Genomic DNA, 16,511 nt, shown 5'->3' on the forward strand with positions numbered 1-16,511 from the left:
GGCGAATGGTAAAACCAAAGTTGGGCATTGCTGGAAGAGCTTTACTTAAGGCGAACTGTCAAGGGGTTCCCATTATTACCCAACCGCGTAAGGAACGCAAAATCCGGGAACATAACACCGATATGACGGAAACTAGGGCGGCAAGAGTGGAACAAAACACCAGGCATAAGGCCGAGCCTTCCACCCTTTACCAAGTATATAGATGCATTAATTAAATAAGATATATTGTGATATCCCAACAAATAAACATGTTCCAACAAGGAACAACATCTCCGTGTTCCAACAAGGAACAAACTTCAATTTTCACCTGCAACTAACAACGCTATAAGAGGGGCTGAGCAAGCGGTAACATAGCCAAACAATGGTTTGCTAGGACAAGGTGGGTTAGAGGCTTGGTTCAACAATATGGGTGGCATGACAAGCAAGTGGTAGGTATCGCAGCATAGGCATAGCAAAAGAGCGAGCAACTAAGCAAAGCAAAGATAGAAGTGATTTCGAGGGTATGGTCATCTTGCCTGAAATCCCGCAAGGAAGAAGAACGAGTCCATGAAGAAGACAAACGGACGTAGTCGAATGGATCCTCACAAACGCGACGTTATCGAATCCAACCCGAAGAAGCAAACACCGGAAAGAAGCACACAACATAGTAAAGAACCACCACATAAACATGGCATGATGCGCAAACAATTATGATGCATGTCTGGTTTAATACGCATGGCATGGCAAAGTGCACAAGCAATCCTACAAATTAAGTGGAGCTCAATATGCAACGGTGCATATTGACGAAACACCACGATAAGTTATTTAGTTCGATCTCGTTTATGTACCCAACAATATTAAATGTTGATTAACATGGCAAGGGAGTGAAGTAAAGTAAAACTACCTATCTAGTCAAGTTTAAATGAGGCCGGAAGCAACGAACAACAATTCCGGAAACTCCTCATATGCATATATTAGGTTTGGTACTGTTCTGCCCTAAACATAATTTAAAGTTGTTAAACATGCAAAGTGATGTCACCATGATAAACTAGGCAAAATTCTACCCCATTTACATATAAAGATTATTTAAATCCGAGCTACGGTTAATTAGTTATGAATTAAATTATTTTAGCAAGTAATTTAAGCAAATTTAAACAAACAGCATTTTAAACATTTTAACATGGCAATAAATTGACATATTATTAATCTACACATAATTTTAAACAAGTTTCATATATAAATTATTTTGAACCGATGCACGGTTTGAGAGTTATTATATGCATGAAGTGCAAGGGTGTTTCTGCAAAACTGGCAATCTCTGGAAAAATCGTTAAATCACAGATCTGGGAAAAAAAGGCTATGGGCCGAAACTGCACATGGGTCAATAGTGCAAAAGGAGAGGGGGCGGCTCACCCATGGGCCTCGGCCCGGTCGGCGGTGAGGGACACAGGCAGGCCGGCTTGCGGCTGGGCCATGAAGAGGAGACCGGTGGAGGCAGATCCAGGCCTCGGGTGCTGCGGTGGCCCACGCGGAGCTGGGCCCTCCCTTGCGCTGGAGCTCGGCCGGATCTACAGGCATTGGAGGGGTGGCAGCCCAGGCGCGCGCTTGCGCGAGGCGCAGTCAACGGGGCGAGCGGCTGCGCTCGTCTTTGATTCAGAGGAAGCGGGGCGCAGCGCTAGTCTTCTCGTTCGAAGCAGAGGAAGCAAGCGGCAAGAACTGCAGCGGCAGGCTTGGCGCGAGACGAACCCAGGCGGACGCAGCAGGCCTCCGGCGAGGTCAGCAGGGCAAGGACGGCGGCGATCGGACGCGGGAGCGGGCGAGGGCAGCAGCTGGGTTCGGATCCGGCAGCCGGTGCCTCGTTGGGGAGCAGAGGACAACCGTGGCCTCGGGTCTCTAGCGATGCGACGACGACGGGGAGGCAGCGGCAAGCTTCATGGGACGGCGCCAGATCAGAAGGAGAGGAGGGCCTCGGCGTTGTCTCTCCGACGAAGCGGCGGCGCGGAGATGGTTCTGGCGAGGATGAGGAGGCAGGAGGCGCTGGAGGACCACTTCAACGGGGACGCGGCGGATCTCGCCGAGGACGGAAGAATTGGAGGCGAGGCGGCCGGGTCCGGTGGGTGGCGGCACCAAGGCTTGCCAGACGGGACGGGCTGGCGCGACGGTGACCTGCAGGAGCTTGACGGCGACTGCTGCTATAGAGAAACAGAGAGAGATATGAGCGAGGGACAAGGGGAAAGAAAAGACACGGGAAGATCCAGAGGAGGGGGACGCGACGTTCCTGCTAATTGCCGGCGAGGAGTGACTTGGGGGCCTCGGGCACGAGGAAAATCAGCGAGTGGCGCGGGTTGGTTGGCTGCAGAAAACGAGGTGGATCTGGATCGGGGAAGAACCCGATGAGAGAGTGGCGGCGGCTGGGAGGATCCCTAAAAATTAGGGTTGTCCAAAATGGACTAGGGATAGACTATATATATAGTAGGTGGGTTGACTTAGGGGTATATCGTCCCTCCGATCGCAATCGAACGATCACAAATAAAATAGCTAGGAAGTCCAAATAAGAAAACGATGACGTTTTTTAGACGTTTGGGGATGATCCGGATCCGACGGTGACGACTGCCCGGGTCGGGTCCGGGACAATTTTAGACGCGCACGAGGAGGGCCGCGGGCTGACGAGAGAGGTTAGGTTGGACCTGGCGGTAGATAGTGAGCTGTGTAGACGGTCTCGAGCTGAGAGAAGAGAAGAGAGGGAGGCCCGGCGACTGTTTTCCGGAGACCGAAAACGTCCGATGTTAGACCGGCTATACTGCCGCTATAGTAAATCGTTTGGGCGTCAAACGATCTCCGAATGCGATGAAACTTGGCAGGCGGCCTACCTACAACATAACAACACCACATGCCAACTTTCAACCCATTCAGAGAACATATTCTGGCTACTTATAAAATAATATTTCGGACGTGCCGCGGGCGCGTGCAAGTGTGTCTGGGCTCAGAACGGACAACGGACGGAACTGGGGGAACCCGGACGGATGCAAGTTTTGAAAACATGATGATGCAATGCACATGATGACATGATAAGATGCAACACACAAGTAGATGACATGGCAACAACCACGAATAACTGGACGACACCTGGCACATCGGTCTCGGGGCGTTACAAGTGTTGTCTACTTACCCTCATAGACCGAAAGCGGAAGCGTTAGCACAACGCGGTTGATGTAGTCGTACGTCTTCACGGCCCGACCGATCAAGCACCGAAACTACGGCACCTCCAAGTTCTAGCGTCACAGGGCTTCGCCTAAGCACCGCTACAATATTATCGAGGATTATGGTGGAGGGGGGCACCGCACACGGCTAAGAGATCAATGATCAATTGTTGTGTCTTTGGGGTGCCCCCCTGCACTCGTATATAAAGGAGCAAGGGAGGAGGAGGCCGGCCCTAGGAGGGGGCGCGCCAAGTGTGGAGTCCTACTAGGACTCCCTAGTCCTAGTAGGATTCCACCTCCCATATGGAATAAGAAAAGAGGAAGGGAAAAGGAGAAGGAAGGAAGGGGGCCCCCCTTCCCTAGTCCAATTCGGACCAGACCAAGGGGAGGGGTGCGGCCACCCTTGAGGCCCTTTTCCTTCTTTCCCGTATGGCCCAATAAGGCCCAATACGTATTCCCGTAACTCTTCAGTACTCCGAAAAATACCCGAATCACTCGGAACCTTTCCGATGTCCGAATATAGTCGTCCAATATATCGATCTTTACGTCTCGACTATTTCGAGACTCCTCGTCATGTCCCCGATCTCATCCGGGACTCCGAACTCCTTCGGTACATCAAAACTCATAAACTCATAATATAACTATCATCGAAACCTTAAGCGTGCAGACCCTACGGGTTCAAGAACAATGTAGACATGACCGAGACACGTCTCCAGTCAATAACCAATAGCGGAACCTGGATGCTCATATTGGCTCCCACATATTCTACGAAGATCTTTATCGGTCAGACCGCATAACAACATACGTTGTTCTCTTTGTCATCGGTATGTTACTTGCCCGAGATTCGATCATCGGTATCTCAATACCTAGTTCAATCTCGTTACCGGCAAGTCTCTTTACTCGTTCCGTAATACATCATCCTGCAACTAACTCATTAGTTGCAATGCTTGCAAGGCTTAAGTGATGTGCAGTACCGAGAGGGCCCAGAGTTACCTCTCCGACAATCGGAGTGACAAATCCTAATCTCGAAATACGCCAACCCAACAAGTACCTTCGGAGACACCTGTAGAGCACCTTTATAATAACCCAGTTACGTTGTGACGTTTGGTGGCACACAAAGTGTTCCTCCGGTAAACGGGAGTTGCATAATCTCATAGTCATAGGAACATGTATAAGTCATGAAGAAAGCAATAGCAACAAACTAAATGATCAAGTGCTATGCTAACGGAATGGGTCAAGTCAATCACATCATTCTCCTAATGATGTGATCCCGTTAATCAAATGACAACTCATGTCTATGGTTAGGAAACAGAACCATCTTTGATCAACGAGCTAGTCAAGTAGAGGCATACTAGTGACACTATGTTTGTCTATGTATTCACACATGCATTATGTTTCCGATTAATACAATTCTAGCATGAATAATAAACATTTATCATGATATAAGGAAACAAATAATAACTTTATTATTGCCTCTAGGGCATATTTCCTTCAGTCTCCCACTTGCACTAGAGTCAATAATCTAGTTCACATCGCCATGTGATTTAACATCAATAGTTCACATCACCATGTGATTAACACCCATAGTTCACATTGACATGTGACCAACACCCAAAGGGTTTACTAGAGTCAATAATCTAGTTCACATCGCTATGTGATTAACACCCAAAGAGTACTGAGGTGTGATCATGTTTTGCTTGTGAGAGAAGTTTAGTCAACGGGTCTGCCACATTCAGATCTGTAAGTATTTTGCAAATTTCTATGTCAACAATGCTCTGCATGGAGCTACTCTAGCTAATTGCTCCCACTTTCAATATGTATCCAGATTGAGACTTAGAGTCATCTGGATCAGTGTCAAAACTTGCATCGACGTAACCCTTTACGACGAACCTTTTGTTACCTCCATAATCGAGAAACATATCCTTATTCCACTAAGGATAATTTTGACCAATGTCTAGTGATCTACTCCTAGATCAATATTGTACTCCTTTGCCAAACTCAGGGCAGGGTATACAATAGGTCTGGTACACAGCATGGCATACTTTATAGAACCTATGGCTGAGGCATAGGGAATGACTTTCATTCTCTCTCTATCTTGTGCCGTGGTCGGGTTTTGAGTCTTACTCAACTTCACACCTTGTAACACAGGCAAGAACTTCTTTTTGACTGTTCCATTTTGAACTACTTCAAAATCTTGTCAAGGTATGTACTCATTGAAAAAACTTATCAAGCGTATTGATCTATCTCTATAGATCTTGATGATCAATATGTAAGCAGCTTCATTGAGGTCTTTCTTTGAAAACTCCTTTCAAACATTCCTTTATGCTTTGCAGAATAATTCTACATTATCTCCGATCAACAATATGTCTTTCACATATACTTATCAGAAATGCTGTAGTGCTCCCACTCACTTTCTTGTAAATACAGGCTTCACCTCAAGTCTGTATAAAACTATATGCTTTGATCAACTTATCAAAGCGTATATTCCAACTCCGAGATGCTTGCACCAGTCCATAGATGGATCGCTGGAGCTTGCATATTTTTTAGTACCTTTAGGATTGACAAAACCTTCTGGTTGCATCATATACAACTCTTCTTTAATAAATCCATTAAGGAATGAAGTTTTGTTTATCCATTTGCCAGATTTCATAAAATGCGACAATTGCTAACATGATTCGGACAGACTTAAGCATAGATACGAGTGAGAAACTCTCATCGTAGTCAACACCTTGAACTTGTCGAAAACCTTTTTGCGACAATTCTAGCTTTGTAGATAGTAACACTACTATCAGCGCCCATCTTCCTCTTGAAGATCCATTTAATCTCAATGGCTTGCCGATCATTGGGCAAGTCAATCAAAGTCCATACTTTGTTCTCATACATGGATCTCATCTCAGATTTCATGGCCTCAAGCCATTTCGCGGAATCTGGGCTCATCATCGCTTCCTCATAGTTCGTAGGCTCGTCATGGTCAAGTAACATGACCTCCAGAACAGGATTACCCTACCACTCTGGTGCGGATCTCACTCTGGTTTACCTACGAGGTTCGGTAGTAACTTGATCTGAAGTTACATGATCATCATCATTAGCTTCCTCACTAATCGGTGTAGTAGTCACAGGAACAGATTTCTGTGATGAAGTACTTTCCAATAAGGGAGCAGGTACAGTTACCTCATCAAGTTCTACTTTCCTCCCACTCACTTCTTTCGAGAGAAACTCCTTTTCTAGAAAGGATCCATTCAAAGCAATGAATATATTGCCTTCGGATCTGTGATAGAAGGTGTACCCAACATTTTCTTTTGGGTATCCTATGAAGATGCACTTCTCCGATTTGGGTTAGAGCTTATCAGGTTGAAACTTTTTCACATAAGCATTGCAACCTCAAACTTTAAGAAACGACAGCTTAGGTTTCTTGCCAAACCATAGTTCATACGGTGTCGTCTCGACGGATTTAGATGGTGCCCTATTTAACGTGAATGCAGCTGTCTCTAATGCATAACCCCAAAACGATAGTGGTAGATCGGTAAGAGACATCATAGATCGCACCATATCTAATAAAGTACGGTTATGACGTTCGGGCACACCATTACACTGTGGTGTTCCTGGTGGCGTGAGTAGTGAAACTATTTCACATTGTTTTTAACTGAAGGCCAAACTCGTAACTCAAATATTTTACTTCTGCGATCATATCATAGAAACTTTTATTTTTGTTACGATGATTCTCCACTTCACTCTGAAATTCTTTGAACTTTTCAAATGTTTCAGACTTGTGTTTCATCAAGTAGATATACTCATATCTTCTCAAATCATCTGTGAAGATCAGAAAATAATGATACCTGCCATGAGCCTCAATATTCATCGGACCACATACATCAGTATGTATGATTTCCAACAAATCTGTTGCTCGCTCCATTGTTCCGGAGAACGCAGTCTTAGTCATCTTGCCCATGAGTCATGGTTCGCAAGCATCAACTGATTCATAATCAAGTGATTCCAAAAGCCCATCAGCATGGATTTTCTTCATGTGCTTTACACCAATATGACCTAAACGGCAGTGCCACAAATAAGTTGCACCATCATTATTAACTTTGCATCTTTTCGTTTCAATATTATGAATATGTGTATCACTACGGTCGAGATCCAACAAACCTTTTTCGTTGGGTGTGTAACCATATAAGGTTTTATTCATGTAAATAGAACAACAATTTATTCTCTTACTTAAATGAATAACCGTATTGCAATAAACATGATCAAATCATATTCATGCTCAACGCAAACACCAAATAACACTTATTTAGGTTCAACACTAATCCCAAAAGTATAGGGAGTGTGCGATGATGATCATATCAATCTTGGAACCACTTCCAACACACATTGTCACTTCACCCTTAACTAGTCTATGTTCATTCTGCAACTCCCGTTTCGAGTTACTACTCTTAGCAACTGAACCAGTATCAAATACCAAGGGGTTGCTACGAACACTAGTAAAATACACATCAACAATCTGTATATCAAATATACCTTTGTTCACTTTGCCATCCTTCTTATCCGCCAAATACTTGGGGCAGTTCCGCTTCCAGTGAACAGTCCCTTTGCAGTAGAAGCACTTAGTCTCAGCTTAGGACCAGACTTGGGCTTCTTCACTTGAGCAGCAACTTGCTTGCCGTTCTTCTTGAAGTTCCCCTTCTTCCCTTTGCCTTTTCTTGAAACTAGTGGTCTTGTCTACCATCAACACTTGATATTTTTCTTGATTTCTACCTTCGTTGATTTCAGCATTACGAAGAGCTTGGGAATCGTTTCTGTTATCCCTTGCATATCATAGTTCATCACGAAGTTCTACTAACTTGGTGATGGTGACTAGAGAATTCTGTCAATCACTATTTTATCTGGAAGATTGACTCCCACTTGATTTAAGTGATTGTAGTACCCAGACAATCTGAGCACATGCTCACTTCTTGAGCTATTCTCCTCCATCTTTTAGCTATAGAACTTGTTGGAGACTTCATATCTCTCAACTCGGGTATTTTCTTGAAATATTAACTTCAACTCCTGGAACATCTCATATGGTCCATGACGTTCAAAACGTCTTTGAAGTCCCGATTCTAAGCCGTTTAAGCATGGTGCACTAAACTATCAAGTAGTCATCATATTGAGCTAGCCAAATGTTCATAACATCTGCATCTGCTCCTGCAATAGGTTTGTCACCTAGTGGTGCATCAAAGACATAATTCTTCTGTGCAGCAATGAGGATAAACCTCAGATCACGGATCCAATCCGCATCATTGCTACTAACATCTTTCAACTTAGTTTTCTCTAGGAACATATCAAAAATAAAACAGGGGAGCTAAACGCGAGCTATTGATCTACAACATAGATATGCTAATACTACCAGGACTAAGTTCATGATAAATTAAAGTTCAATTAATCATATTACTTAAGAACTCCCACTTAGATAGACATCCCTCTAATCCTCTAAGTGATCACGTGATCCAAATCAACTAAACCATGTCCGATCATCACGTGAGATGGAGTAGTTTCAATGGTGAACATCACTATGCTGATCATATCTACTATATGATTCACGCTCGACCTTTCGGTCTCCATGTTCCGACGCCATATCTATTATATGCTAGGCTTGTCAAGTTTAACCTGAGTATTCCGTGTGTGCAACTGTTTTGCACCCGTTGTATTTAAACGTAGAGCCTATCACACCCAATCATCACGTGGTGTCTCAGCACGAAGAACTTTCGCAACGGTGCATACTCAGGAAGAACACTTATACTTTGATAATTTAGTGAGGGGTCATCTTATAATGCTACCGTCAATCAAAGCAAGATAAGATGCATAAAAGATAAACATCACATGCAATCAATATAAGTGATATGATATGGCCATCATCATCTTGTACTTGTGATCTCCATCTCCGAAGTATCGTCATGATCACCATCGTCACCGGCGTGACACCTTGATCTCCATCGTAGCATCGTTGTCGTCTCGCCAATCTTATGCTTCCACGACTATCGCTACCGCTTAGTGATAAAGTAAAGCATTACAACGCGATTGCATTGCATACAATAAAGCGACAACCATATGGCTCCTGCCAGTTGCCGATAACTCGGTTACAAAACATGATCATCTCATACAATAAAATTTAGCATCATGTCTTGACCATATCACATCACAACATGCCCTGCAAAAACAAGTTAGACGTCCTCTACTTTGTTGTTGCAAGTTTTACGTGGCTGCTACGGGCTTAGCAAGAACCGTTCTTACCTATGCATCAAAACCACAACGGTAGTTTGTCAAGTTGGTGCTGTTTTAACCTTCGCAAGGACCGGGCGTAGCCACACTCGCTTCAACTAAAGTTGGAGAAACTAACACCCGCTAGCCACCTGTGTGCAAAGCACGTCGGTAGAACCAGTCTTGCGTAAGCGTACGCGTAATGTCGGTCCGGGCCGCTTCATCCAACAATACCGCCGAACCAAAGTATGACATGCTAGTAAGTAGTATGACTTATATCGCCCACAACTCACTTGTGTTCTACTCGTGCACAACATCAACGCATAAAACCTAGGCTCGGATGCCACTGTTGGGGAACGTAGTAATTTCAAAATTTTCCTATGCACACGCAAGATCATGGTGATGCATAGCAACGAGAGAGGAGAGTGTTGTCTACGTACCCTCGTAAACCGAAAGCGGAAGCGTTAGCACAACGCGGTTGATGTAGTTGTACATCTTCACGGCCCGACCGATCAAGCACCGAAACTACGACACCTCCAAGTTCTAGCACACGTTCAGCTCGATGACGATCCCCGGACTCCGATCCAGCAGAATGTCGGGGAAGAGTTCCGTCAGCACGATAGCGTGGTGATGATCTTGATGTTCTACCGTCGCAGGGCTTCGCCTAAGCACCGCTACAATATTATCGAGGATTATGGTGGAGGGGGGCACCGCACACGGCTAAGAGATCAATGATCAATTGTTGTGTCTTTGGGGTGCCCCCCTGCACCCGTATATAAAGGAGCAAGGGAGGAGGAGGCCGGCCCTAGGAGGGGGTGCGCCAAGTGTGGAGTCCTACTAGGACTCCCTAGTCCTAGTAGGATTCCACCTCCCATATGGAATAGGAAAAGAGGAAGGGAAAAGGAGAAGGAAGGAAGGGGGCGCCCCCCTTCCCTAGTCCAATTCGAACCAGACCAAGGGGAGGGGTGCGGCCAGCCTTGAGGCCCTTTTCCTTCTTTCCCGTATGGCCCAATAAGGCCCAATACGTATTCCCGTAACTCTCCGGTACTCCGAAAAATACCCGAATCACTCGGAACCTTTCCGATGTCCGAATATAGTCGTCCAATATATCGATCTTTACGTCTCGACCATTTCGAGACTCCTCGTCATGTCCCCGATCTCATCCGGGACTCCGAACTCCGTCGGTACATCAAAACTCATAAACTCATAATATAACTGTCATCGAAACCTTAAGCGTGCGGACCCTACGGGTTCGATAACAATGTAGACATGACCGAGACACGTCTCCGGTCAATAACCAATAGCGAAACCTGGATGCTCATATTGGCTCCCACATATTCTACGAAGATCTTTATCGGTCAGACCGCATAACAACATACGTTGTTCCCTTTGTCATCGGTATGTTACTTGCCCGAGATTCGATCGTCGGTATCTCAATACCTAGTTCAATCTCGTTACTGGCAAGTCTCTTTACTCGTTCCATAATACATCATCCTGCAACTAACTCATTAGTTGCAATGCTTGCAAGGCTTAAGTGATGTGCATTACCGAGAGGGCCCAGAGATACCTCTCCGACAATCGGAGTGACAAATCTAATCTCGAAATACGCCAACCCAACAAGTACCTTTGGAGACACCTGTAGAGCACCTTTATAATCACCCAGTTACGTTGTGACGTTTGGTGGCACACAAAGTGTTCCTCCAATAAACGGGAGTTGCATAATCTCATAGTTATAGGAACATGTATAAGTCATGAAGAAAGCAATAGCAACAAACTAAACGATCAAGTGCTATGCTAACGGAATGGGTCAGGTCAGTCACACCATTCTCCTAATGATGTGACCCCGTTAATCAAATGACAACTCATGTCTATGGTTAGGAAACATAACCATCTTTGATCAACGAACTAGTCAAGTAGATGCATACTAGTGACACTCTATTTGTCTATGTATTCACACATGTATTATGTTTCCGGTTATTACAATTCTAGCATGAATAATAAACATTTATCATGATATAAGGAAATAAATAGTAACTTTATTATTGCCTCTAGGGCATATTTCCTTCATTACTAGGATATGGCCTAGGATTAAAATTCCCTCTATAAGCGTTGTTACCAAAATTATTCCTACAAACAAAATTCACATCCATAGATTCATTATTATTCTCAATGAAAGTAGACAAAGGCATATCATTAGGATCAGAAGAAACACTCTTAGTAGCAAATAATTTCATAAGTTCATCCATCTTTCCACTCAACACATTGATTTCTTCTATCGCATGCACTTTTTTATTAGAAGATCTTTCAGTATGCCATTGAGAATAATTAACCATAATATTATCTAGGAGTTTAGTAGCATCTCCTGAAGTGATTTCCATAAAAGTACCTCCCGCGGCCGAATCTAAAAGATTTCTAGAAGCAAAATTCAATCTGGCATAAAATTTTTGTATAATCATCCACAAATTCAAACCATGAGTAGGGCAATTACGTATCATTAATTTCATTCTCTCCCAAGATTGTGCAACATGTTCATGATCAAGTTGTTTAAAGTTCATAATATCGTTTCTAAGAGAGATGATCTTAGCGGGAGGGAAATACTTAGAGATAAAAGCATCTTTGCACTTGTTTCAAGAATCAGTACTATTTTTAGGCAAAGACGAAAACCAAGCTTTAGCATGATCTCTAAGCGAAAAAGGAAATAGCTTCAATTTAACGACATCATTATCGACATCTCTTTTCTTTTGCATATCACATAAATCAACGAAGCTATTCAGATGAGTAGGGCATCTTCACTAGGAAGGCCGGCGAATTGATCTTTCAGAACAAGATTCAACAAAGCAGCATTGATTTCACAAGATTCAGTATTGGCAAGAGGAGCAATCAGAGTGCTAAGGAAATCATTATTATTAGTATTGGTGAAGTCACACAATTTGGTAGTATCTTGAGCCATTGCGACAAACAAGCAAACAAACTAGCACACGAGCAAACAAGGGCAAACGGGCAAAAGAGGCAAACAGAGAGGGAGGATAGAGAGAGAGAGGGCGAATAAAACGGCAAGGGTGAATTGGGGGGAGAGGAAAACGAGAGGCAAATGGCAAATAATGTAATGCGAGAGATAGGGATTGTGATGGGTACTTGGTATGTTGACTTTTGCGTAGACTCCCCGGCAACGGCGCCAGAAATTCTTCTTGCTACCTCTTGAGCTTGCGTTGGATTTCCCCGAAGAGGAAAGGATGATGCAGCAGAGTAGCGTAAGTATTTCCCTCAGTTTTTTAGAACCAAGGTATCAATCCAGTAGGAGGCCACGCTCAAGTCCCTCGTACCTGCACAAAACGATAGCTACTCGCAACCAACGCGATTAGGGGTTGTCAATCCCTTCATGGTCACTTACGAGAGTGAGATCTGATAGATATAATATTTTTGGTATTTTTGGTATAAAGATGCAAATGAAAAGTAAAGGCAAAGTAAAAGGCAAAGAAAGATTAAAGTAATGGAGATTGATATGATGAGAATAGACCCGGGGGACATAGGTTTCACTAGTGGCTTCTCTCAAGAGCATAAGTATTCTACGGTGGGTGAACAAATTACTGTTGAGCAATTGACAGAATTGAGCATAGTTATGAGAATATCTAGGCATGATCATGTATATAGGCATCACGTCCGTGACAAGTAGACCGAAACGATTCTGCATCTACTACTATTACTCCACTCATCGACCGCTATCCAGCATGCATCTAGAGTATTAAGTTAAAAACAGAGTAACGCCTTAAGCAAGATGACATGATGTAGAGAGATAAATTCATGCAATATGAAATAAACCCCATCTTGTTACCCTCGATGGCAACGATACAATACGTGCCTTGCCGCCCCTTCTGTCACTGGGAAAGGACACCGCAAGATCGAACCCAAAGCTAAGCACTTCTCCCATGGCAAGAACTACCAATCTAGTTGGCCAAACCAAATGGATAATTCGAAGAAACTTGCAAAGATAACCAATCATACATAAAAGAATTCAGAGAAGATTCAAATATTATTCATAGATAGACTTGATCATAAACCCACAATTCATCGGTCTCAACAAACACACCACAAAAAGAAGATTACATCGAATAGATCTCCACGAGAGAGGGGGAGAACTTTGTATTGAGATCCAAAAGGAGAGAAGAAGCCATCTAGCTACTAACTATGGACCCGAAGGTCTGAGGTAAACTACTCACACTTCATCGGAGGGGCTATGATGATGTAGAAGCCCTCAGTGATGACGGCCCTCTTCCGGCGGAGCTCCGGAACAGGCCCCAAGATGGGATCTCGTGGATACAGAAAGTTGCGGCGGTGGAATTAGGTTTTTGGCTCCTGTTCTGATTGTTTGGGGGTACGTAGGTATATATAGGAGGAAGAAGTACGTCGGTGGAGCTCCGAGGGGCCCACGAGGCAGGGGGCGCGCCCTAGGAGGGGGGGGGGCGCCCCCACCCTCGTGACCGCCTCTCTGATGCCTTGGCGTAGGGTCCAAGTCTCCCGGATCACGTTCGGTGAGAAAATCACGTTCCCGAAGGTTTTATTCCGTTTGGACTCCATTTGATATTCCGTTTCTTCGAAACACTGAAATAGGCAAAAAACAGCAATTCTGGGCTGTGCCTCCGGTTAATAGGTTAGTCCCAAAAATAATATAGAAGTGGAAAATAAAGCCCAATATAGTCCAAAACAGTAGATAATATAGCATGGAGCAATCAAAAATTATAGATACGTTGGAGACGTATCAAATATGTAGGAACCAATATGAGCATCTAGGTTCCGCTATTGGTTATTGACCGAAGATGAGTCTCGGTCATGTCTACATAGTTCTCGAACCCGTAGGGTCCGCACGCTTAACGTTCGGTGACGATCGGTATTATGAGTTTATGTGTTTTGATGTACCGAAGGTTGTTCGGAGTTCCGGATGTGATCACGGGCATGACGAGGAGTCTCGAAATGGTCGAGGCATAAAGATCGACATATTGGAAGCCTATGTTTGGACATCGGAATGATTCCAGGTGAGTTCGGAAATATACCAGAGTACCGGGAGGTTACCGGAACCCCCCGGGAAGTACATGGGCCTTATTGGGCCATAGTGGGAGAGAGGAGAAGTGTCGGTGTCAAAACCGGCGGATCTCGGGTAGGGGGTCCCGAACTGTGCGTCTAAGGCGGATGGTAACAGGGGGCAGGGGACACGATGTTTTACCCAGGTTCGGGCCCTCTTGATGGTGGTAAAACCCTACGTCCTTCTTGATTTATTCTTGATAATATGAGTATCACAAGAGTTGATCTACCACGAGATCAGAGAGGCTAAACCCTAGAAGCTAGCCTATGGTATGATTGTATGTTGTCCTATGGACTAAAACCCTCCGGTTTATATAGACACCGGAGGGGGCTAGGGTTACACAAGGTTGGTTACAAAGGAGGAGATATCCATATCCGTACTGCCTAGCTTTCCTTCCACGCCAAGTATAGTCCCATCCGGACACGAGACGAAGTCTTCAATCTTGTATCTTCATAGTCCAACAGTCCGGCCAAAGGATAGAGTCCGGCTGTCCCGAGACCCCCTAATCCCGGACTCCCTCAGTAGCCCCTGAACCAGGCTTCAATGACGACGAGTCCGGCGCGCAGTGTTGTCTTTGGCATTGCAAGGCGGGTTCCTCCTCCGGATATACCACAGAAGAGTTCAAATAAAAGGATAGTGTCCGACCCTGCAAAATAAGTTCCACATACCACCGTAGAGAGAATAATATTTCCACAAATCTAATCCGCTGACACGTTTTGGCAACATGACATCATGCCATGGCTCGGCGATTATTCGAACCGTTTTTCTTTAACTAGCCCCGCACATAACGCGAGGCAGCTTCTTGACACGTCTTGTCAAAGCAGAGATCGTGTTCCCCTTATTACGGGATTCTCATTAATACGGGCGTGGGTAACCCAACCGTGCCATCGATTACGGCGCTTGGGGGATAGGCGAGTTTTACCAGGCTAGTGGGGGCGCATAGTTTTGGCCGCCCTTATAAAGGGATAAGGTTTAACCTTTTTCTAGCCATGTCTTCTTCCTCCTTGCTCATCCATTCTCGCGCACTCGAGCCCCAACGCCCAAGTCCACATCTTTCTCCTCAACCTCCTCCAAACATGTCCGGAGCGGGAGGCAAGTGGATGGCTTCCTCCGTTACGGAGGAACACATCAAAAAGCTGCGCGGAGCCGGATACTTAGCCGCAAATATCGCGCATCGGCTGCCCGCTGTGGGGCAGATCGTTCCTACCCCGGAACCTCATGAAAGGGTAGTTTTCCTCCACCACTTCCTCTGCGGACTGGGGTTTCCCCTTCATCCATTCGTCCGCGGTCTCATGTTCTACTATGGGCTGGACTTTCATGATCTGGCCCCGAACTTCATCCTCAACATTTCGGCATTCATCGTCGTCTATGAGGCTTTCCTCCGCATCCGCCCCCACTTCGGTCTGTGGCTGAAGACCTTCAATATCAAGCCGGAGGTGGTGGGCGGCCAACAAGCAGAATGCGACGGAGCCATGGTGGGAAAGATGCCCAATGTTATATGGCTTGAAGGCTCCTTCGTGGAGACCATAAAGGGGTGGCAATCAGCCTGGTTCTACATCACCGAGCCGCGCGACACCAACTGGGCGGCGGCCCCCGAGTTTCGATCCGGATTCCCTACATGGCTCACTTCCTGGAAAGAGAAGGGCTTGTCGTGGGGTTCATCGGTGGAGCTGGACGGACTCCAGAAATGTATCTGGAACATGACAAGCAAGAAACTCAAGCTTGTCAACATAGTCCAGGTCATGCTCATCCGCCGGATCCTCCCGTGTCAACAACGAGATTTCAACTTGTGGGAGTTCGACCCGGCCCAGCACCAAACTTTGAGCAAGCTCTTCGACACGACGCACAAGGACGTCTGGAGGGTGCTGTTCATGGGTGCCGAGGTTCCTCCCTCTCTCACCGAGGACCGCGGGCTAAGCGCGAAGCGCCGAGCGCATTCGGTGAGTTCTATACATCTGGTAGGATATTTATTTCCCCTAGCTTAACCATGTGCGGGGTCTGAGCTCCATGCGTTT

Source organism: Triticum urartu, chromosome 5A (genome assembly GCF_056163025.1).
Source record: "Triticum urartu cultivar PI428250 chromosome 5A, HENAU_Tu73, whole genome shotgun sequence".
Lineage (NCBI taxonomy): Eukaryota > Viridiplantae > Streptophyta > Magnoliopsida > Poales > Poaceae > Triticum > Triticum urartu.